The sequence below is a fragment of the Piliocolobus tephrosceles genome, chromosome 19 (assembly GCF_002776525.5).
Source record: "Piliocolobus tephrosceles isolate RC106 chromosome 19, ASM277652v3, whole genome shotgun sequence".
Lineage (NCBI taxonomy): Eukaryota > Metazoa > Chordata > Mammalia > Primates > Cercopithecidae > Piliocolobus > Piliocolobus tephrosceles.
This window is the reverse complement of record NC_045452.1, coordinates 43,646,104-43,669,421: the sequence shown is the minus strand read 5'-3', so window position 1 is coordinate 43,669,421 and position 23,318 is coordinate 43,646,104. Positions and strand designations below refer to the sequence as shown.

General features: G+C 39.4%; 1 long non-coding RNA gene across 1 annotated transcript in view; it reads right to left on the bottom strand.

Annotated features, from left to right (window-relative positions):
- The window catches only part of LOC111525625, a 208,284-nt gene that overhangs the window by 76,755 nt on the left and 108,211 nt on the right, over positions 1 to 23,318 (bottom strand). The window contains exon 2 of the long non-coding RNA XR_002726164.1: positions 15,024 to 15,088. This is a non-coding gene — a long non-coding RNA (uncharacterized LOC111525625). The remainder of the gene's footprint in view (positions 1 to 15,023; positions 15,089 to 23,318) is intronic.

Here is a 23,318-nt window from a genome sequence, read left to right as displayed (position 1 = left end):
AATACCTCTGAGTTGAGGGGCTTACAAGCCAAAAAGGAAATGAAATTTCACTTATTTTCCCTATTTGACCATCCGGAGAATAAGCCTTTCCAATGGCACAGGACAAAGATGCAACCCACGCCATACGAGAAAGGTTGAGGTCCCAGCCAATCCAAACAGAAGTGTCCATTGTGGAATGAGGGTATCCATTGTCATAGCCACTGTCCTTCCTCCAGGAATTCACCAAAAGTGAGGATGAGGCCTAACTAGGCTAGACTTGGTTATATGAATGCAGTAATCTGTCTTTCATGTAAGCAATAAAAACTAGTTCATGACCTGGGTAAGCTACACATCAAATTCAGTCTTTTGGCAATATTACATAAAATCTGACATGACTAATGAGGTTGTCCACCCTATCTCATTAATATCCAAATTAGTAAATTTCTTTTGCTGATTTTCCTCCACATGTTTATAACATTAAATAAGCAAAAAAGTACTTTTTTACTAATGCCCTTATACCAAGTTCTTCATAATTTATTTATTTTTTTCTTTTTTGTGAGATAGGGTCTCACTCTGTCATTCAAACTCTGTGATCCATCCATCCACTGCAGTGCTGCGATCTCGGCTCACTGCAACATCCACCTCTGGGATTCAAGCGATTCTCCCACCTCAGCCTCCTGAGTAGCTAAGACTACAGGCACGTGCCACCATGCCTGGGTAATTTGATGGGGTTTCATCATGTTGGCCAGGCTGGTCTTGAACTCCTGACCTCAAGTGATCCTCCTGCCTCACCCTCCCAAAGTGGTGGGATTACAGGTATAAGCCACTGGGCCTGGTCAGTCTCCATGATTTAAATATCATTTCAGTATCAGTGTCAAAAATTTGGTGAACATGTAAGTATCAAATAAGTCTACAAATCCTGTGACTATGGCCCCAGGAAGTAACAGGAGATTTCCCTTCAGAGAATCAGCATTTTGCCACTTCAGGCCACCACTTGAGGAGCAGTATACCTAAAATATTATAGCTAGAGGTTAGGGCTTCCTTAACTTGATTAACCCAATTTAGGGCCCAGCTTGAAGCCACAGCAGACTGTACTCAATCTTATTATTTTATTTTAAAACGAAGAGTGCATGTACAAAGTTCCGAGTTCAATAATTTCATAAGCCCACTCAAGAGTGTCTCAGATCTGAGAAACAAGAACTTTTTACAAGAAAAAATTCAAAACTAAAGAACAATCACTTTTAAGCACAAAGGAAGGACAATTGAAAAAAGGAACTATGTGTTTATAAAAGTAAGAATATTTTCTTTCTCTTGGATTTATAGTGAATTTCATTTTTCCTGAATAAATCACATAGATATTAATGTACCATTTAAATTTATTTGCAAATCAAGAACTTAACGACCCCTTGAAACTGAAGGTAATTCTGATATCTATAATATTCTTTTTTACCTTTGGTGGACACTGCAAAGAGACAAATGTATGTGATTATTTTCAGTATCCAGATATAGATGGATTAAAAGTACCAGAGCCCTGTGAATTTTTTTGTATGATTCTCTATATGTAGTACGGCCACTGTTGAAACTTTGGGAAAATTCTGAATTTTGTTATACTCATACAACCTATGTAAAGACAAAGACCAAGTATGTGCCTAACCAAGAGCACCTCATGGCCTGATACCAGCGGAGTGAAGAATTGCATCTGGACCATTCATACTCCTGACTCCAGCCTCACCCGACTCCCACTCACCCTCTGTGTCCTTTAGTTTCGAGCCACTGAAACCTGTAATTCAGCACCTTCCTCCTTCAGGAGGTCATCCTAGCTTTCCTGGTCTGCTTATGAACATTCTCACATTTACCCATTGATTTCCATCCTAGGAACCTCATTACCCATGCTCTATTCCACATGGCTCATACTCCTAATAATGCACCAAAGGTGAAGAACGAAAAGCTGAGCAATGGAACATGTTGACCTCGGTGCCCCGAGGAACCAGAGACTCATGTGACTCGATGAAAACCAAAGCTCTGGAGCACTGGCATTGTATAAAGGATAAACTATTTCCAAAATCACGCTGTGATTGTGAGAGTCCAAGGATCTAGTGAACCTGGTCAGAGTAAGTACTCGGCAAATGTTAACTATTTTATTAATAATAAAAATAACTAGATATTATTGTTAATATTTTGCCATCTAGATAGTTATCAATACTTTACCATCTAGATTGTTGGTCAATACTTTACCATCTAGATAGATGTTATCTATCACTTGTTTACCATCATATCATGAATATATTTATATTTTAACAGCAAATGAGACACTGGGGCTCACTGACTTTACCATTCTCATCTAACACATGGAAGGGAAAGGGGATCTCTAGAGCAGCTACCAGCAGAGCCAGGGCTAGGACTCAGCTGCCCCAATTCCCTAATTCCTTACTTGCCCTTGGCACTAGGAAGTTTCTCTCTTGAATCCTGAGAATCAGAGGACTGTTCACCTTATCAAAGAAGATCTATTAAAATTATAAACTCAGCAAGAGAAGAGACTATTTCATAGTTAGAGTCCCAAATTCCTCTTCATTCCCGTCTGCATTTGGGGGTGTGGAATGCTTTGAGATACCCTCTCAAGATACTCTCCTGGGAATGCAAGAGTCATGCCCAGGGTCATTTGATGTCAATGATGCACCAATAAAAACGATGCTAAAAATAGCATTAGTTAACATTTTCCAGAATCCATATCTTCCTTAATAGACATTAAAAATCCCTAAAAATGCAAAATTATTTTTTCTTCTGGTTGCGTAGACCCTCATGAAACAATCATGAGGAAAGCACACTGCTTCCCTACACTCTCACACACCACTTTTGACACCATATGTAAGAATAGTGTCACACTATCTACCCAGAGATAGTGCTAGATCCCAGAGCTTAAGAGCTCTGCTGCACGGAACGGCCCCCACTTCATATGCCAATCACAAGTCCCAGGTTGTGGCTTGTGCTTTCGACCCAACAGCTATAAATTAGTGGTTCCCATGACTCCCATCCTTGGGTTTTATAATTTGGTAAGACAGCTCACAGAATGCAAGGAAGTACTTTACTATGTTTACCAGTTTGTTATAAAGGATATTATAAAGGCTGTACATGAACAGCCAGATGAAGAGGTACTAGGAGCAAGATACTGGGTTGGGAGGGGAGAGGGTGGAGCATACAGTTTTCATGACATAAAGCTTTTTCCATGAAAAAGGTAATAATATATGTGTATTGATTTCCTAGTACTACTGTAACAAATTACTACAAACCTAGTGGCTTAAAACAACACAAATGTCTCATATAATTCTTAAGGTCAGCAGTCTAAATGGGTGTATTAGGCCATTCTTGCATTGTTATAAAGAAATACCTGAGGTTGGGTAATTTATAAAGAAAAGAGGTTGCATTGGCTCAGGGTTCTACAGGCCATGCAAGTATGACACCGGCATATGCATCTGCCTGGCCTCTGGAGAGGGCTTCAGGGAGCTTTTATTTATGGCAGAAGGCAAAGCAGGAGCAGGCAAGACACGTGGCAAAAACAGGAGTAAGAGAGAGCACAGAGGTGCCATGCACTTTTAAACAAGCAGACCTCATGTGAACTCAGAGAAAATCTCACTCATCACCAAGGGGATGGTGTTAAATCATTCACGAGGAATCTGCCCCCATGATCCAATCACCTCCCACCAAGCCCCATCACCAGCACGGGGAATCACATTTCGACATGAGATCTGGAGGTGATAGACACTCAATATATCATTCAGGACCACGGCCCCTAAAATATCATGCCCTTCTCACATTGCAAAATACAATCATCTCTCCCAAGAGTTCCCCAAAGTCTTAACTCATTCTAGCCCCAATTCAAAAGTCCTAAAGTCCAAAGTCTCATCTGGAGATGAGTTTCTTCCACACATGAGCCTGTGAAATCAAAGACAAGTTACTTGCTTTCAAGATACAATGGAGGTACAGGCATTAGGTAAACATTCTTGTTCCAAAAAAGAGAAATCAGCCAAAAGAAAGGGGCTACAGGCCAGCAGGGCAATCATTAAATCTTAAAGCTCCAAAATAATCTTCTTTGACCCCATGTCCCACATTCAGGGCACACTGGGGCAAGGGATGGGCTCCCAAAGTCTTGGACAGTTCCACCCTTGTGGCTTTGGAGGGTGCAGCCCCTGTGGCTACTCTCACAGGCTGTCAAGTTCCTGTGGCCTTTCCAGACCCCTACATTTCCCCTTGGCATGGCCCTAGTAGAGGTTCTTTGTGATGGCTCCACCCCTGCATCAGGCTTCTCCCTGAGCACCCAGGCTTTCACATACATCCTCTGAAATCCAGGTATGAGTTGCCAAGCATCCTTTACTCTTGCATTCTGAGCACCTACAGGCTTAACACCATGTGGAAGCCACCAAAGCTTATGGCTTGTGCCCTCCAGAGCCATGGTCCAAGCTACACATGGGATCCTTTGAGCCAAGGCTGGAGCTAGAGAAGTGAGGATGCAGGGATCAATTTCCTGGGTGGCTTAGGCCACTGGCACCTCGGACCTGGCCCACAAAACCATTCTTTCCTCCTAGGCCTCTGAACCTGTAATGGGAGAGGCTGCCTTGTAGATCCCTAAAATGCCTTCAGCGCCTTCTTCCAATCATGTTGGCTATCAGCACTTGGCTCCTTTTCAGTCATGCAAATCTCTCGAGTAAGTTGTTCTGCAGCCCACTTGGATGCTTCCCCTAAAACTGGGCTTTTCTTTTCTACCACATGGACAGGTTGCAAATTTTTCAAATTTTTATGTTCTGCTTCCCCCTTAAATATAAGTTCCAATCTTAAGTCATTTCTTTGCCCCTATATCTGCCAGTCCACCTCTTAAAGGCTTTATTGCTTAGAAATGTTTTCTGCCAGATACCCTAAATCATCACTGTCAAGTTCAAAGTTCCACAAATCCTTAGGACATGAACACAATGCAGGCAAGTTCTTTGCTAAAGCATAACAAGGGTGACCTTTGCTTTAGTTCCCAGTAAGTTCCTCATCTTCATCTAAGATCATATCAGCCTGGCCTTCACTGTTCATATCTCTGTCAGCATTTTGGTCACAACAATATGACCAGTCTTTAGGAAGTTTCAGACTTTCCTCATCATCCTGTCTTCTTCTGAGCCCTCCACACTCTTCCAACCTCTGCCTGTTACCCAGTTCCAAAGCTGCTTCCTCGTCTACAGATATCTTTATAGCAATGCCCCACTCCTTGGTTCCAGTTTTCTGTACTAGGCTGTTTTTGTGTTGTTATAAAGAAACATCTGAGACTGGGTAATTTATAAAGAGAAGAAGTTTAACTGACTCAGAGTTCTGCAGGCTGTGCAAACATGGCACCAACATCTGCATCTGTTTGGCTTCTAATGAGGCCTCAGGGAGCTTTCACTCCAATTAGAAGGTGAATCGGAAGCCAGCACATCATGGGAGAGCAGGAACAAAAGAGTGAGGTGGGAAGTGCCACACACTTTGGTGATAAGTGAGTTCTTGCTCAGAGTTTCACGGAAAACTCACTGAATTTGCATGGAACTCTGAGCAAGAACTCACTTATCACCAAGGAGATGGTGCCAAACCATTCATGAAGAATCTGCCCCCAGAACCAATTACCTTCCACCAGGTCACATCTTCAACATTGGGAATCACATTTTAACCGTGATTTGGAGGGAACAAACATCCAAACCATATCAATGGGCCTCTAGGTTAAAATCAAGGTATCCGAAGGGCCATGTTCCTCCTGAAGTCTTCCATCTTCTATAGACTGCTCTTTCTTTGGCTTGAGGCTCCTTCCACTGTCTTCAAAGCCAGCAGTGGTGCCTGGAGACCTTCTTGCACTTCATCTCTCTGATCTCTCCTGCCTCCCTCTTCCACTTTTACAGACCCCTGTGATTACACTGGATCCAGTGGAATAATTTCAGATATTCTCCTTACTTTAAGGTCAGCTGATTAACAACCTTAATTCCATCTGTAATCTTCATTCTTCTTTGCCATGTAAGGCAATATGGGTTCTGGGGATTAGAATGTGGACATCTTTGGGGGAGCCATTATTCTGCTTTCCATAAGATGTAAAGTACCTGTTTAGTTCTAGTACTTTTCTGTCATAGAGAATTTTTTTTTTTCAACTGGAAACACAGACAGCCTAATTAAAACTTAATTTAATGCTAATACAGCAAACAGGTTTACCACTTTGGGTTGAATTGCTTCTCCAATTCTGGGCTTCCTGAGAAAATCTTCTCTAACACCCCCATTTCACAGATGAGCACCTGGGGCTCGGTGACTCACGTGGCATTTAACAACCAAGACAAAAGTGGAATCTGGTGTTCTGTGAAGTGGTTTCTCCTTCTCACGCTCCACTATCATGAAGCCCCTTGTAGTTACTGCTCCAAAAACTGGTGACTGTCCCCTTATTCAACAGAGTGGACTGACCCACAAGGCAGCCTGCACTGGCTGATCAAAACACCCGTGTATATTCCAGACAAAATTCATGGAAAGCACAATATTTTTTAATGCTAGGACAGAAAAAGTTTCATCAGCAGAGTATTTTTTTTTTTTAATTCTGACATGTATACACAAGCCTTTTGTCCTTTGTATAATCAAAGGCCTTCATAGAATAAGACTACTAGGTTGATGCAAAAGTAATCACAGTTTTGCATCAACCTGACACATCCACCAAGTTTTGAAGGGAAAATATTTTATTAAAGAATCTTGTCGACTGAGCACAGTGGCTCATGCCTATAATCCCAACCCTTTCAGAGGCTAAGGCAGGTGGATTGCTTGAGTTCGGCAGTTCAAGGCCAGCCTGGGCAACATGGCAAAAACCCCATCAGTACAAAAAAACACAAAAATTAGACAGGCCCAGTGGCACAAAACTGTAGTTCCAGCTACTTGGGAGGCTGAGGCAGGAGAAAAGCTTACCCCAGGAAGTTGAGGGTGCACTGAGCCATGACTGAGCCACTGCACTCCAGCCTGGGTGACAGAGAAAGACCTTATCACCAAAAAAAAAAGAAGGAAAGAAAGAAAAAAGAAAATTCTGTGGCCCAAAAAGTTGGTGTCTACATGGGAAGGGATGTGAAAGAAGTTTGGAGAAAGCACACAGGTATCCCTGGGCATATTTGTTCAGGATCTACTTCAGCTAACTAAGAGAAAAACCCTACAACATAATACGATAAAATGTCTATAATCCCACTCTAAAATTACAGGTGACACCAACAAAAACTGGGAAGTGGGCCTAGATACAATATGGGAACTAAAGACTACTAATATTCTCACTTTACATGGAGGCTAATCAGTATTTAGTGCTTTACTTCTATGTCAGCCGCTTAATAAACATAAATGTGTTTAAAATACTAATATTATTAAAAGCATTTTGATAACAAAGTATATTACTAGTAGAATTTAAAATAAAATTGCTACAGAAAAGAGCAAAGAAAATACAGTTCATATTTTTTAAAAACTTACTAGGGAAATAGCAGGAAAAATTTTTTTAATGAGAATAAAACAAGATAAAGAAAGGAAGCACAATGACATCTGTAATAATAACATACACATCTACCCTAAACTGCAAAGTAAAAGACAGCCACATGGTTTGATTTGGTTAGTTCAAGTGGTGAGTTAATCAAATTCAACCTAGGATTATTTAACAGCCCTAACACTTAAAAGAAATTGGCACATAAGCATTATTAAGTGATTAGGCAAAGATGTAACAGCTAAAGGCAAGAAGAAATAAAATAAATATAAGAAGAGAAAATAGGAGTTTTCACATTCTTATCAGGTAACAGAGAATTAGAAGAAAAAGCCACTTCCTGAAATGAAGAGAGTTCTAGTATTTTGATGATAAAATCCAAAAGGAAACCAAGAAAGTCATAAATCTTTAAGCTCCAAATAATATTGTTCAAAATATAGTCATCACAAATTATTCGAGGAATAAAGATAAGTTAACAGTAGTGGGACCTTCCTCCATCTTTCACAGTTGAAGTATGCAAATACATATACACCTGAGTGGGGCATAGAGAAAGAAGTTCCAAATAACAATAAGATTTATTATGTTTACAGAAAGTTTGGTGTCTTACGAGAGAAAAGGATGATATATTTCCTATCAAGCTTACAAAGAATATTGGCAAATAGTAATTATATAGTACGCTATATACCCTCATAAGCCCAAAAAATAGAAAAAAAGACAGTCCAAAATTACCACATCACAAATTATTCTCTAAAAAAACAATTGCACCACAACATGGAGAAACTCCGTCTCTACTAAAAATACAAAATTAGCCGGGTATGGTGGCACATGCCTGTAATCCCAGCTACTCGGGAGGCTGAGGCAGGAGAATTGCTTTAACCCAGGAGATGGAGGTTACAGTGAGCCAAGATCACACCATGACACTCCAGCCTGGGCAATAAGAGTGAAACTCTGTCTAAAACAAAAAACAATTCCACTAAAAATCAGGCACACCACTAAGGATTATTTTGACACTAATGAAAGTGAAAACGTAATTTATAAAAACGTCTGGAATGCTGATGCCGTTATATACCAGAGCAAACCTACAGCCTGTAAGACTTTTATCAGGACATCAGAAAGAATGAAAATTACTAAAATAAGTGTTCAATTTTTAAGAATGGAAAAACAAGAACAAAGACAATTTAAGGAAAACAGAAAGGGGGAAAAATAACAGCAGAAATTAATGAATTAGAAAGTAAATTCTAGACAAAATACACAAATCTAAGAGTGGATTCTTTGTAGAAAAAAAATTTCTGATCAAACATTTAGCAGGCCTAATCAAATAGAAAAGAGAAAAAACCTGCATATATAAAACTGGGAAAGACAATGAATATGACCACAGACAAGAGTAAAAATTGTGTAATATTGTATTCTGACAAATTAAAATTTTAAATTAAACAGATGATTGGTAAAGAAAACATAAATGATGCCAAAAAAGCTTAATGAATAAATAGGGAAGAAAATTTCACAATTTTCTAAAATTCCTTGTGGAGAAAGATGGAAGACTTTTCCATTTTTTATGGCAATCTCTACACAGATATTTGAAAAAGTGAAAAACTCCAGAAATATAAATTTACAGACCAATCTTCCTCATAATTATAAATGAAAAAATCTAAATCAAATATTGAAAATTTAATTTGGAAATGTAGTCTAGAAATATTATATCATGTTCAAGAACAATTTCCTCCAAGAATGAAAAAATTATTTACTATGGACATTTCAAAAGAATTTACTGCATTAGGTCAAAAGAGAAGATGCTCAAGGGTATTGATTCTGGATAAAAAAAAAAGTGACAAATTATATTTTAGAAAAGAAATATCAACATTAAAATTCTCCCCCCAAAGAATTAATAGGCGTAATTAATTTTGTTTAAATCCAGTAAGATTTTTGGAAACATGGTAATAAAAAGCTAAAGTACATCTGGGAGAAGGGAATACTTAATAATTGACCATTCAGTTAGAAAAGCAAGAGATATATAAGTTGATTTCAGAAAATATATAAAATTTATGAATATATAGTATAATTATATGTAGAAGTATATATATTGTGATAGTTAAAATGACAAAAATGGAAACAAATTTGAAGGTACAATACAATACTCTAAACCTAGAATATTAGGTATAGAAATTATGGAATAACTATATAGAGATTTCAAGGCAGATGTTAAACATCATATAGAAAAATATTATACCAGTAAGTCCATGTTCACATATTTAAAATGATACCAATCCTACAAATGTATATGCACGTAAACTATATATGTAATACATAAAATACATTTGTGCTGTCCCCAAAACATTTTTTATTTATAAAAAAAAAAGCCACAATGTGATAGCAGCCATAACAATCCACATCAACCATGTGACACTGCTATGTTGATTGTCTCTAAATGACACGTTTTTGGATGACTATTATTTTCTTTTTGTGCTTTTCTGTATTTTTCATATTTTCTGAAAGGAATGTGTTATAATATCAAAAAAGATATTTTGTATTAATAACACCATACTAGTATTGTGCATAACGTATTGCATAATTCTAATCTTTTTAATCACAGAAATCTGAAAATCCTATAAAATTGTTAGCACTTTCCCCAGAAAAAATAAATGCATTATATACAAGTAAGTATCAAATTTTATATAACGTTACAGATTTTACAAACCCACAGAAGCCCATTCAAGAGCTCTAGGTGAGAAACACTGTGGAAAAGTTCAAAGAAATTCCTTATGCATTATCTCAATGGAGTCTCATCAAAACTTTGTAAATAGGAATAGCTACTATTTTTACCACTTTAAGAATGAATAAACTATATCTCAAAGAGGTAAAGAACGCACAGTTGACAGGGACAGAATTCACACCAGTGGCCACATCCTGTTGCCTTAGCACTGTGAGTTTCATGTCGTAGCACAGGGTGGTTTATTATATACAGAACAGGATATTGTCAAATAACAAAACCAGACCTTGAATCCTGATTCACTCGTGAAATTTTGAAAAACCTCCTGACTTTATCATGCCTTGGTTTCATCATCAATAAAGTAGAGATAATAACACTTGCCCTGCATATCCCCCAGAGTTGTCATAGAGATAAAATGTAGGGGGAAGCACTTGCAAACATAATTTATCTTTATTATTATTAATACATAAATGTGTCTATTACGAATCTATTACAACTCAGGCCAGCACTGGGGTAAGTGCTGATGGGACCTAGGTGGGGGAAGAAAAAGACAAAGCATCTCACTAAAAGGCAATTAAAACGCACCATTCTAGTTCAAAAAGTCTGTTTCCATGAGTAATTAGCAATCTATTATGCATCTGACAATGGTTTGTTGGCTATTAAGATCAGTTCCGTATGGCCATCCTATAAAGTGAATCAACATAGCAGGGAGTTCCCAGCTTTAAAAAATGTTTGCTTTCACAGGTATCTGTCTAATTTATGCCTGTGATTTAATTTCAATGATTAAAATTTTAAGTTAATTTTAAAGTCTGCTCTTTTTCCACTGCATTCACCACAGACTTGCTGAAGACTCCGGGACAATTAAGGCACATAAAAGCATAACAAAGCTCCCTCTCCCTATTTGACGCTCTCAGCCTTCATATCCTTACTGTCAGAGATAATCCACACGCCTTGATACCCCGGATACTTTGGTTGCATAAGTAGGCTAGGTCTTTCATAAATGTGAGTTGAGTTGAAGTGTGTGAATAAGATGCTGAGCTAGTGCTCTCTGAGGTGATCCAACCGTGACTAGCTGGGTCCCATCTCATCTCCATGCAACTCAGTTTTCTCATCAGTAATCTGGGTATCATGAAGCCCGTTTTAATGGGAAAAGTCTCTGCAAATTGCAATGGCCCATGAAAGTGGAATAAATCATGATTTTTTGCATTTAGAACTTCCCTCAGCCAGTTCTTTCCAATATCTTCTTCATCACAGTCTATGACATCACCTAATGTACTTAACAGTCTGCCTCTAACACTGAACTGAGACTCACGGCCGATGTTCTCGTTTGGGATTTTTGCTGCAGACTGCACTTACCTATTTAGATACCCCTTGTTCACTGTTCACCAGGGGATGGGCCATCTGGATCCATTATCTGTTTTATTTCTTATGTACCCCACAGAAGGGCAGTTAAAGCGAAAAACTTCATGTGCTGATCCTTTCATTCTTAGTCACAACCCTCCTACAGTTGCTCCGCAGTGACGGTACGGAACCCGTAAGTGTGAGATCACTCCAGGCTGCTCTTCTAACCTCTAAATGGAGTCAGTCCTCAGGGATGGATGGAATTTCACTGCATTTTCTCATTTCATTTGTATAATGAAATCATTGTTTGGCCTTTCGTTCTGTACTTTTGCCCTTTTCGGTCTTAAGGTGGACCATTCAGTAGCCCCTTCCTATTTCTCTGCGAAAACTAAGAATCATAAATGGACTCTCATCAAATCTCAACAATTTCATGTATTTCCAAAAGTATCACATCAAATACATTCCGCCTTCACAGCAGTATCCATTTGTTATATACTTGCATGTGCTTATATACACATAGAAGTGAATATGTATATAAATCTATAATGTGCGGACGTGGTAAAACTCAAACCGTCACCGGAAAAATCAATCGCTTATCATCACTGATTGGATCAGCTGTGTGATGATATGATCCACGTGTGATCGGATTCAACGCCAAAGAGCAACATGCAATGAAACATCAGCCTTCCCTGGAATCACCTGGGGTACTTGTTAAAATAGAGACAATCAGACCTCGCCCCAGAATGATAGGTGGTTTATGGAATAAACAGTGATAAACTGTTTTTAAAAATGTATCTGTTCATTTATAGCCAAAAATCTCCCCAACGTTACATGGAGGGCAACAAAAGGGAGAGTTGTTGAGTAAATCGCACAATATTCATTTAATGTGAACACCACCACAGTGATTAGCAAGAAATCAGTTAAACAGAAAAATGCATGTGGTATTATGATAAATAAAAAGCCAGCATAATAATTGATGGATCAGAGAAAAAGATCAGCAGTAAATCAACATACTTGGGAAGCTTTCGTTTTGAGCAAAGATGATCATTCACATTAGTAGGGAAATAATGTATTATCTAAGAAATAGTGGTGAGGCATCTAAGTAGCTACCTAAAAAATCGTATCCTCCTTTACACTTACACCAGCACAAATTCCAGAAGAATGAATGAAAATAAAGCCATAAAAGCAATAAAGGAGAGCATAGAAAATATTATAATCTCAAAATAAGAGAGTTTTCCAACTGTAATCTAAAACCCAAAAGACAATTAAAAATACTGATCAATCCAACTGTGTCCAGGCTTGCTTTTAGAAGCTTTTTCTCCCCAAATAAACACCATAAACAAAATAAAAAGACAAAGAACATACTGGAGAAAATATTTACAACTCTTAATGTACAACTCTAACTAATACATGAGTCATTAAAAGTCAGTATTTTTAAAATTCCATTAAAAGTGGGTAGATGACAGAAAAACATACAGAAAATAACATGTGATAGTTTTTCATCATATACAAAGTTTCTCAACCTTACTTATTGTAAAGAAATAGACAACAAAACTTCAGAAAGATACTATATTTCACTTAGGTTAACAAAGATCAAAAACCTGATGACACACTATGTTGTGAAGAAATGAGCACTGTTATTCATTGCTGGTGGGCGTGTAAATTGGTAAATCTCTAGTCAATTAAAATATAAAATGCACACACTATTTGACCCAGGACTTCCATTTCCCATAAATTTCTCACGTAGTTGAGAATTTAAATTTTAAAGGAAAACGATAACTCTTTCTTGGTCATAGTCCTAAGATATTAACAAGTCACTACCACAACTTGTTATAAAGACATCAAAATTGGCCGGGCGCGGTGGCTCACGCTTGTAATCCTAGCACTTTGGGAGGCTGAGGCGGACACATCACGAGGTCAAGAGATGGAGACAGTCCCTACTAAACATACAACATTAGCTGGGCGTGGTGGTGCACGCCTGTAATCCCAGCTGCTTGGGAGACTGAGGCAGGAGGAACACTTGAACTGGGAATCGACAGAGGTTTCAGTGAGCCAAGATCGCGCCACTACACTCCAGCCTGACAACAGAGCGAGACTCCGTCTCCCACACACACACAAAAACACATCAAAATTGATCAGTGACAATCCACTTTAGTAACACACTTCTGAAAGCTAGCCAATCAGTAACAGCCATACTTCTGAAATCCAACTATTAGCAACAGGAACACTCCAAATGCCAAGCTTTCACCGCTAAAGGTCAATTAATTTCCAAATACAATTCTCACAGTGTTTTAATTCCTGAACTTAATGCTTCCCAAACCCCATATATGATCAGCATTTGCTTTGTTTTAACAGAACTGTGTCCTACAAGCACTGTTGTCTCTTGTTTAGCAAGCAATAAAGTCAGATTTTTACTTTAGATATTGAATGGCAGTCTTTTCCATCCATCCAAGAACCAGAACATAGGAGAGACAGTATATGCATAAAGATGTTCTATTCTTTTTCAAAGCATTGTTTAGCATAGCAACAGATTGCAAACAATGTAAATAATCTCGAAGGACCTGTAAATTAGAAAAACAGAAACATCAGATGTGTCCTAGAAAGGGAACTAGCTGGCATGGGGCAAAGAAGGAAGGAGAGACAAATACATTTCATATACACAATTTTGGAGTTCTTAACATTTTGCCCCATTGGCAGATATTACATATTAAAAAGTAATTGATTTAAAGTCAGAATTTTAAATTGTATGTGTAAAAGGAAAAAATACATATGAAGTTGGTAACAAACCAGTAACTGTTGCTATGCTAAATTACTGGTGGAATAGTTTTTTCAATGTCTCTTTCCCTAAACCTTTCATAATGTTGTAACTTGTAATTTTAAATGGAAATGATTTCTAAATTTCACGCACAATATCAAACCAAAATGCAGCAAATGAGATTATTCCATTTTAAATTGGCATATAACCACAATATTGAAGGCGCATAAAGCTAGTTTCTCTTATTAGGAGAAATAACCAAGGAGAAAAGAGGAACTGGAGAAGTCCAATTACGTTGCATGAGAGAAATTGACAGAACAAAATCTTCTTGTAACATTAAAAGGCATCAAGCAAAGCCCAAAAGCTCTATGAGACTTAGAGCTAACACTTCCATTCCCAGCAGCTTGGAGAGCAACACTCTTGTTGCACTGGCACTCAGGTGCAACTATAGACGCATGTAACTATTTACTTGCAAAAATAGACAAGTAATGCATGCGTATTGCAAACTTTGCAATTACTTGTCTATTTTTTAAAGTTAACCTAGTAAAGAGTAGATACATATTTTGCTTTATTTTAAATTAGTTCTTTCTCCCTGATACACAAGTCCAGGGAAGATCCCAGCAGCCTCTACTTCCAGAAGACAGCTACATGTACAGCACAATAACCATCAGAAATAACATCTCCCACTATCACACTTGCTGAGTCACTCAAGTCCTCAAAAAGCAAAAAAAAAAAAAAGACCTTAATTTTCTTACCACTGCGCAGTGTGCTCTTGGAATTCAGAAGCCAGGTTAAGCTTTCTTCTTTCAACTGGAGAACTCTGAAAGGAGGAAAGAGTAAAACAATTGAAATCACGTTGCTTTAAAGTTATCCTGAGCTGTTGAGTGCGGAATAAAACAGTACATTAAAATGATCCAAAGTATCAAACAGAACTATTTTCATCCATCATTGGATAATGACAGATAACTCAGACTGTGCCGACTTGCACGGTGAGGTTAAGTTGCAGGGTTTCAGCCACCCATTAATCCTAAGGAAACTCACAAGGCATATTTGTATTATTCCATCACTTAAAAGAGAACTTTAATCCAGTCCCCCATTCCATTTTCATTTCTAGTCTTGAAATACTTAAGAGAGGGTAAATTGATTACAGAAAAAAGTAACACTCTTGGCATAGAATTTAATTGTGCAGTTTATTCATTTTAATTGGTGACTATACTCAAAACCCCTGACAAACAAGAAATTTGAAAGATCTGATGATTAAACTGTTAATCCAAACTTCCTCCTGCACAAAAAAGTTGTAATTTTTAGGACGAAAACCAAAAGGCAAACTTTGAATATATCTGTATTTCTTTTCATGTTCGAGAAATCACTTAACTAATCACTCGTATCAGCCTTATACATAAAATTTAGAGTTTTAAAAGTTTTTTCAAAGGCTGTCATTAGGCGATCTGGCAATATCTAATAAAATTAAAAATATGAAAGGCCAGGCACCATGGCTCATGCCTGTAATCCCAGTCCTTTGGAAGGCCAAGGTGGGGATATTGCTTGAGCCTGGGAGTTCTAGACAAGCCTAGGCAACATAGAGAGAGACCTAGACTCTACAAAAAATTTTTAAACATTAACCAGGCATGGGCATGCATGCCTGTAGTTCCAACTGCTTGTGAGGCTGAGGCGGGAAGATTCTTTGAATTCAGAAAGTCGAGGCTGAAGTGAGCAGTGATTATGCCACTCTACTCCAGCCTGAGTGACAGAGCAAAACCCTGTCCCAAAAAATAAAATAAAATAAAATTCGTATGCTACCATTCCATTTCTGGGGATCTGTAAAGGCACATGTACCATGACACTCATTACAGCACTGCCATTTGGAGGTCAAGAACTAGAAAGCATGTTAATGCCCATAGATGAAAGAATGGTGGGATAAATCCATGGAGCAATGTTATATTCACTGGACAGAATAAGAAGCATTCATGGAAAGTAATTAAATAGCATTAATTATATGTTAAAGAATTTTGTCAATGATTTTTATTGGGAAAAGCAGTAGGTAGAAAGAGAACAAAATGGTTTCTCTCTCTATATATATATATGTGTGTGTGTGTGTATATTTGTATATATACACACACATATATATGTATATATACACATATAAACAAATTGTAAAACTAATAGCCTTCATATCAATTATTCCCAATCAAGAGTGACATTGCCTGCTAGGGACATTTCACGATGTCTGGAGACATCAAGGCTGTGGGGAGCATGCTCTTAGCACCTGGTGGCTGGAGGCCAGGGATGCTGAAAACATGCCTCAGTGCACAGGACAGCCCCCCACCTCAAAGACTTATCTGGCTCATGTGTCAACAGCACTGAGGCTGAGACATTCCTGTATGTGGAGATGATAAGATTTAATAATTAAATTGCATAGGTATAGAAAATGTGTAGAAGCTCACACACCAGGTTGTCCACGTAGCTCATCTAGCGAGAGATGGGGGTGGGGATGAAGGCTGAGATGCTAGTGGAGAGGAAGATGTAGTAGATGGAGGTGCCCAGGTTAGGGTCAGTTTTATAATACAATCTTTCTCTTATATCTTGATATGCTTCGGCTCTGTGTTCCCACCCAAATCTCCTCTTGTAGCTCCCATAATTCTCACGCATTGTGGGAGAAACCCAGTGGGAGACAACTGAATCATGGGGGTGGGTCTTTCCCATGCTGTTCTTGTGATAGTGAATGCATTTCATGAGATCTAACGTCTTTAAACAGGGAAACTAAGTTTCCCTGCACAAGCTCTCTCTTTACCTGCCGCCATCCACGTAATATGTGACTTGTTCCTCCTTGCCTCCTGCCATGATTGTGAGGCCTCCCCAGCCATGTGAAACTGTAAGTCCAATTAAACCTCTTCCTTTTGTAAATTGCCCAGTCTTGGGTATGTCTTTATCAGCAATGTGAAAACAGACGAATACATACCTGTATCAAATTACCTTGAAATTATTACTGTCATGTTTCTTTTTGTTTCTTAGATGCAGCAAAGTAAAGGCATAACTTTAAAATTTCACTAAACCACACTCTTCCCAGATAAATGAAAAATAAACCCAACTTGGAAGGAAATCCCAACTTAAAGGCCATCAAAGGGAGAGAAATGATAACTTAGCCAGTCTGGCCTTTGGCCAATCTTTGTACAATATTGCTTCTATTCTCCTAAATAATCTTGTTGATTTCAGTTAATTTGAACTGGCCTCACCCTCTTCCACTGTTCATATAAGTAGTTTAGTATTTTTATTACATGATAGGGCATTCAATTTTAAATACAGCAGAGCACCAAAAATATGAAAAGTCATTCATTAACTTTGCACAGATGTGAGTATGGCTGTTGTAGTTTTCCTGCTAGCAAATCCACAAGATACACTTCAAAATGAGTATTCTGCCTTATGTCAGATGTGAACCACACCTAGTCAATGCCATTTCTGAATTAAAAGGTAGTACTTTTTGTCATCTTTCCTAAACTGCTAGTCTTCAGGTGTTTTGTGTAGATTTGAGCAAAAGCGCAGAGCTTCATTGTATTCTGAGTAAACCTTTCTTTGACGAAAGCCCTTGTGAAGCTTGTATATGGCTACATGGCATTACTGTCAGACATCAGCGCCACCAAGAAAAAGTACCTATTCTCACTAAATGCCACATGTCAGGTTACTGCATACACATAAAACGCCAGGAACACAGAGGGTGCTATGGGAGGCCAAACTGATCCTCACTATTCATCAGGGGAAAATAACATTTTTTTGTACTCCTATTTCTGACTCTTCCCAGGCCCTTGCCCCTTGATTCCATTCATCCTGCTCTCACTGGGGTGATAAATTCTCCTTCTCCCATCTTTTGCTCCCATCAGTTCTTCTCTCACTCCTTCCTGATGATTTTATTTTATTGTGGAATATTTCCTTACCGGACTGTAATGTTCTGTAATTCTCGGCATAAAGTATTTTTCCACCTGAAGTCTCCTTACCCAAATATCTATCCTCAAGCTATTGTCTGATTACACTTCCAGTCTCATGAAGATGCTGTCCCCGGTCCAGCCTACACATCCACACTCATCTGTGTGCACTAAGTGCTTGTTTTCTGATTACCCCTCTGATGAGACGACACCACAACCCTTTGATGCCCACTCTGTTCTGATTCTCAAGGTCTATTTTAACTTTCTTGGTTATGTCACAAAACACAGATTATAAGACTATCAGAGTAAAGCCGGGAGCGCTGGCCCACAGTAGCCAATAGGTTTCAATTCCCCTGCTAATGCCATTCATTGGAAAGTTTGTTTTTGCAGTGTCCAGAGGAATGCCTGTGGGGGAGGCCACCATGATGCACTGGCAGTGTTGGCATCAGTAGAAGTGGGTAGTGGCAGTGGACATGGCCAGTACCTGTTTATTGCCCAAAACTAGTCATAAGGGACCTTTCAATGACAGGGAAAATCTAGGGTATATGTGCCTGGTCTATGTCCCTGAAGTGCATTTAAGAGTGTGGATATATACATAGACATGCACACAAACCACATGTGTGTGTCTCCCATGTGGAAAAGACCAAAAGTGTTTGTAAGCTGTAGACAAGATACCAGCAGAGATTTCTTCTTGTTTCTTCCACATTTTCCAGGAAAGTCCAAATTCCTTCCTGACATAACCTTCTCCCCTAGCCTTCTGTTGGGCAACTCTCTGAAGAGCCACCCAGAACATGCTTCTTGCCAGCTCTCGTGACTGGTTCCTTCAATGTACGCAGGTGTCTGCTCGAAGGTCACTGTGATGGTTAATATTAGGTGTCATCTTGATTGAATCTGAAGGATACCTACATGGCTAGTAAAGTATTATTTTTGGATGTGTCTGTGTGAGTGTTGCCAGAGGAGACCGACATTTGAGTACGTGGACTGGGAGAGGAAGACCCACCCTCAATGTGGGTGGGCACCACCCAATTGGCTGCCAACATGGCTAGAACGAAACAGACAGAAGGGATTTGCCTTGTCTCAGATGAGACTTTGGACTTAGATGTTTGAGTTAATGCTGGAATGAGTTAAGACTCTGGGGGACTGTTGGGAAGGCATGACTGTATTTTGTAATGTGAGAGGGACATGAGATTTGAAGGGGCCAGGGGCAGAATGATACAGTTTGAATCTGTGTCCCCACTACATCTCACGTGGAATTGTAATCCCCAGTGATGGAGGAAGGGCCTAGTGGAAGGTGAGTGGATTATGAAGGCAGAGTTCCCACGAAAGGTTTATCACCATCCCCTTGGTGCTGTTCTTGTGACAGTGACTGAATGAGCTATCACAAGACCTGGTTGTTGTACAAGTGTGTGGCACCTCCCTGCTGTCTCTCTTCCTCCTGCTCCAGCCATGTAAGACTCCTGCTTCCCCACTACCTTCTGCCATGATTGTAAGATTCCTGAGGCCCCCCCAGAAGCAGAAGCTACTATGCTTCCTGTATAATCTGTGGAACCATGAGTCAATTAAACCTCTTGATATGGTTTGGCTGTGTCCCTACCCAAATCTCATCTTGAATTGTAGCTCCCATAATTCCCGCATGTTATGGGAGGGACCCAGTGGGAGATAATTGAATCATGGTGATAGTTCCCCTACATTGTTCTCATCGTAGTGAATAAGTCTCATGAGATCGGATTGTTTGATAAAGGAAACCCCTTTCACTTGGCCCTCACTCTTCTCTTGCTTGCCACCATATGCGATGTGCCTTTCACCTATCATCATGATTGTGAGTCCTCCCAAGCAACATGGAACTGTGAGTCCATTAAACCTCTTTCTTTTGTAAATTGCCCAGTCTTGGGTATGTCTTTATCAGTGGCATGAAAACAGACTAATACACCTCTTTTCTTACAAATTACCCAGTCTCAGTTATTTCCTTACAGCAGTGTGAGAATGGACTAATACAGTCACCTCCTCAGAGAAGCCATGTCTGACTGCTGTAGGAACAGGGCCTGGCCCTGCCTCCTGGCTGTTCAGCCCCAGCCTCACTCCATTCTATAAGCCAGCATCATTTTCTTCACAGCATGTGTCCCCTTCTGATGTAACACTATGGATGTTTGCTGGGTTATGTGAATCTTAACCCTGTGTTCATCCCCTGCCCAAGCTCATTGTGTTGTGATCACCACCGTGGGAAAGGCTGGACTGTCCTCTGGACCAGGCATCTACCACAGGGCAAGGCATGAGGTGGACACTGGACAGAGGTTCATGCAATTTCTTAATCTGTTTTCTGTACAGATGAGGAAGAAAGGCCTAGAGAGATGATGCAACCCAGCCAAGGTCACTCAGTAAATACTAATAAGTGAACATTTCATTTGAGCCCAGAATCCTTCACCCTCAAGCATTGGCTCAGATTTAATTTACTTTGTTTTGTTTTGTCTTTCAGAAAAAACTATAAATAACTGATGCAGACTGTTTTTTCCCCAAGGGAAGCCCAGAAAAGTGACTGTATATTCTATGAAGAACATAAGTATGTCTCAGTCATGAGCCAGACATTTTCAAGTAATTCTCAGGAATTCTCAAGGAATTCTGAGTTCTGACCCTCCTCTTCCCATGGTGAACTCAGAGCCACAAAGTCTGCTGCACACAGAGCTTCTACAGATGCAAATCTGAGAACCCTGTTGGCTCAAAGGTATCACTGCCGCTTATGCTAAGTTGCTTTGCCTCAGCTTCCAAAAAACCTCACTGAAAAAGCAGGCTCAAATTCTAATACCCCTTATCTTGAGTCCCTGAGACAAGTCATCTCCTTCCCCCAAGGCTCCCATCATCTCCTTCTCCTTCTTCCTCCTCCTCTTCTTCCTATTCTCTCATTTGGCTCTTCATTTGTGTTTTGATTATTCCTTGCACCTAGTTCTTTTACAACATCCATGGCACTTCTTACTGTTAGGTATTTGGTTATATACACAGTGAGCATCCTAGATTTCAGAACCAAGCATGTGCCAAGTGTCTTGTATGTTACAAAGTTAATTTATTTAATCCTCCCAATACATTTATGCAGCCAATATTTGTATCCCAGTTTTAAAGATTAAGGCAACTGGGTCTCAGACAGATGAATTCACTTGCACCCTGATAGTAGAGCTCACAGACACAGCCTGTCCCAAAGTCCAGTTCATCTCTTTACATCCTTGTAAGTCATTATAATCCCTTTGTGACTTACATGAAATGCAGAATGGGGAGAGAGTGTAGGGAGAATGGGAGACAGGCAGGCAGTATAGAAGAGGTAAGAGCTTGGGCGTTGGAGTAGACTTTGTGTTTGAATCTTTATGAACTATGGACACGTGATGTAACCATTCCAAGCTTCACACTTCTCTTACAAGCTTTACAAATCTCTCTTTCAAACAGTAAAGAGAGAATAACATTTTCCTCATAAAACTGATATAAGATTAAATAAGAAAATATATGAAATGTGTATTTGCCCCAGAGTCTAAAGGATAAGTGATGTGTAAATACATTATCTAGGAAACGCCAGAGGGGCGCCAGTGTGTACATCGGTGGGGCTGAGTATCCGGAGGCCCTGGTTTTGGGCCTGTGTGCAAAACCTTAAGGTATAGCAAGATAGGAGTCCTGAGCTGTTCTGACCCTGGAGATGTGGGCTTAACTACAAGTGCCTATTACCATGTCTTCCCCAGCCACCGACAAGCTAGAATGCCTAAGATCGCCAGACTGCCAGGAACAGCTGGAAGGACACCAGCATATGATAGGGGACAGAGATCCAGAGCACTTCAGGAGACCACGGAGAGCAGGCACCATCTTCCACTGAAGGGGAGGCTGTTAGTAATCGGGGAAAATAATTGTTCTCAAAATCCTGGTTCTTTTAAAATGCAACTACCATATTTTATTTTTCTAGTGAGTAGAGTCACCAAATTTAGCAAATAAAAATGCGCTATAGCTAGTCACATTTGAACTTTAGGTAAGCAACGAGTGAATTTTTATTGTAAGCATTTCCCATGGGATATTTGGTAACCTTAGCTCTGAGCAATGTTGATTTCTAGGTATCCCTTCTCTAGTTTAACCATCGGAGATGCGACTGTGTTTGAAACCATTGGTTCCCAGATGTCACAGGAATGGTTGATAAAGGATGGCTCTTACAACTCTGAATCAAGGAAAGACCCAGGAACTCACAAGTATTCTACATCTTAACCACTGTCCCCAAACAGCATTGCTATTGCTATTCTTAATTCTCTCTGCAGTGGCAACTAGAACCCCTCATTCTGCACACGTGAAGTGTCTCTCCACTGTACGTTGTTTGTTTCCTTTTAATTTTTCAAAATTCATATTCTTCACATTAAAATACCAGACACTTACATTAAGACAGAGTCTCTGTCTGTGGCTCAGGCTGGAGTGCCGTGGTACAATCATACCTCTCTGCAGCCTTGACTTTCTGGGCTCAAGCAATCCTCCCAATTGCTCCTTCCCTCGTAGCTGGACTACAAGCATGTGCCACAACGCTCAGCTACTTTTAAAAATTTTTTGTACAGACATGGTCTCGTTATGTTGCCCAGGCTGGCCTCAAACTCCTGGACTCAAGCAATCCACCCACCTCAGCCTCCCAAAATGTTGGAATTACACTGCACCCAGCTCTTTCTTCTAAATAAATCAACAACACTTTGATTTCTATTTTTAATCACTCCATCCCCATACGAGATCACTATTAATCCTGGTTGAAATTTCCCACAAATTCAGTGCTGTCTTGCTTTGCACTATCAAAAGTTACCCTTATGGTCTACAAGGAATTATTGGGTTGGTGCAAAAGTCATTGTGGTTTTTGCCATTACTTTCAATGGCAATGGCAAAAACAGTAATGACTTTTGCACCAACCTAATACAACTATTTAAGATTGCGATGTGAGTTCTTTAAAAGTTTGATTATCCCAAATTTGTATTTAAAAAAACTACTTTGAAACGTTTTAGGTAAGTATCTATGAGTCAAAATATTTGTGAAGGGGGAAAATGACAATTTATCTGAACAGGAAAATCGTATTTCAAAGATCCTATCTCCAACTTTACTGAGGTACGACTCGCGAAGGACAGTGAGAGACTGTCCCAG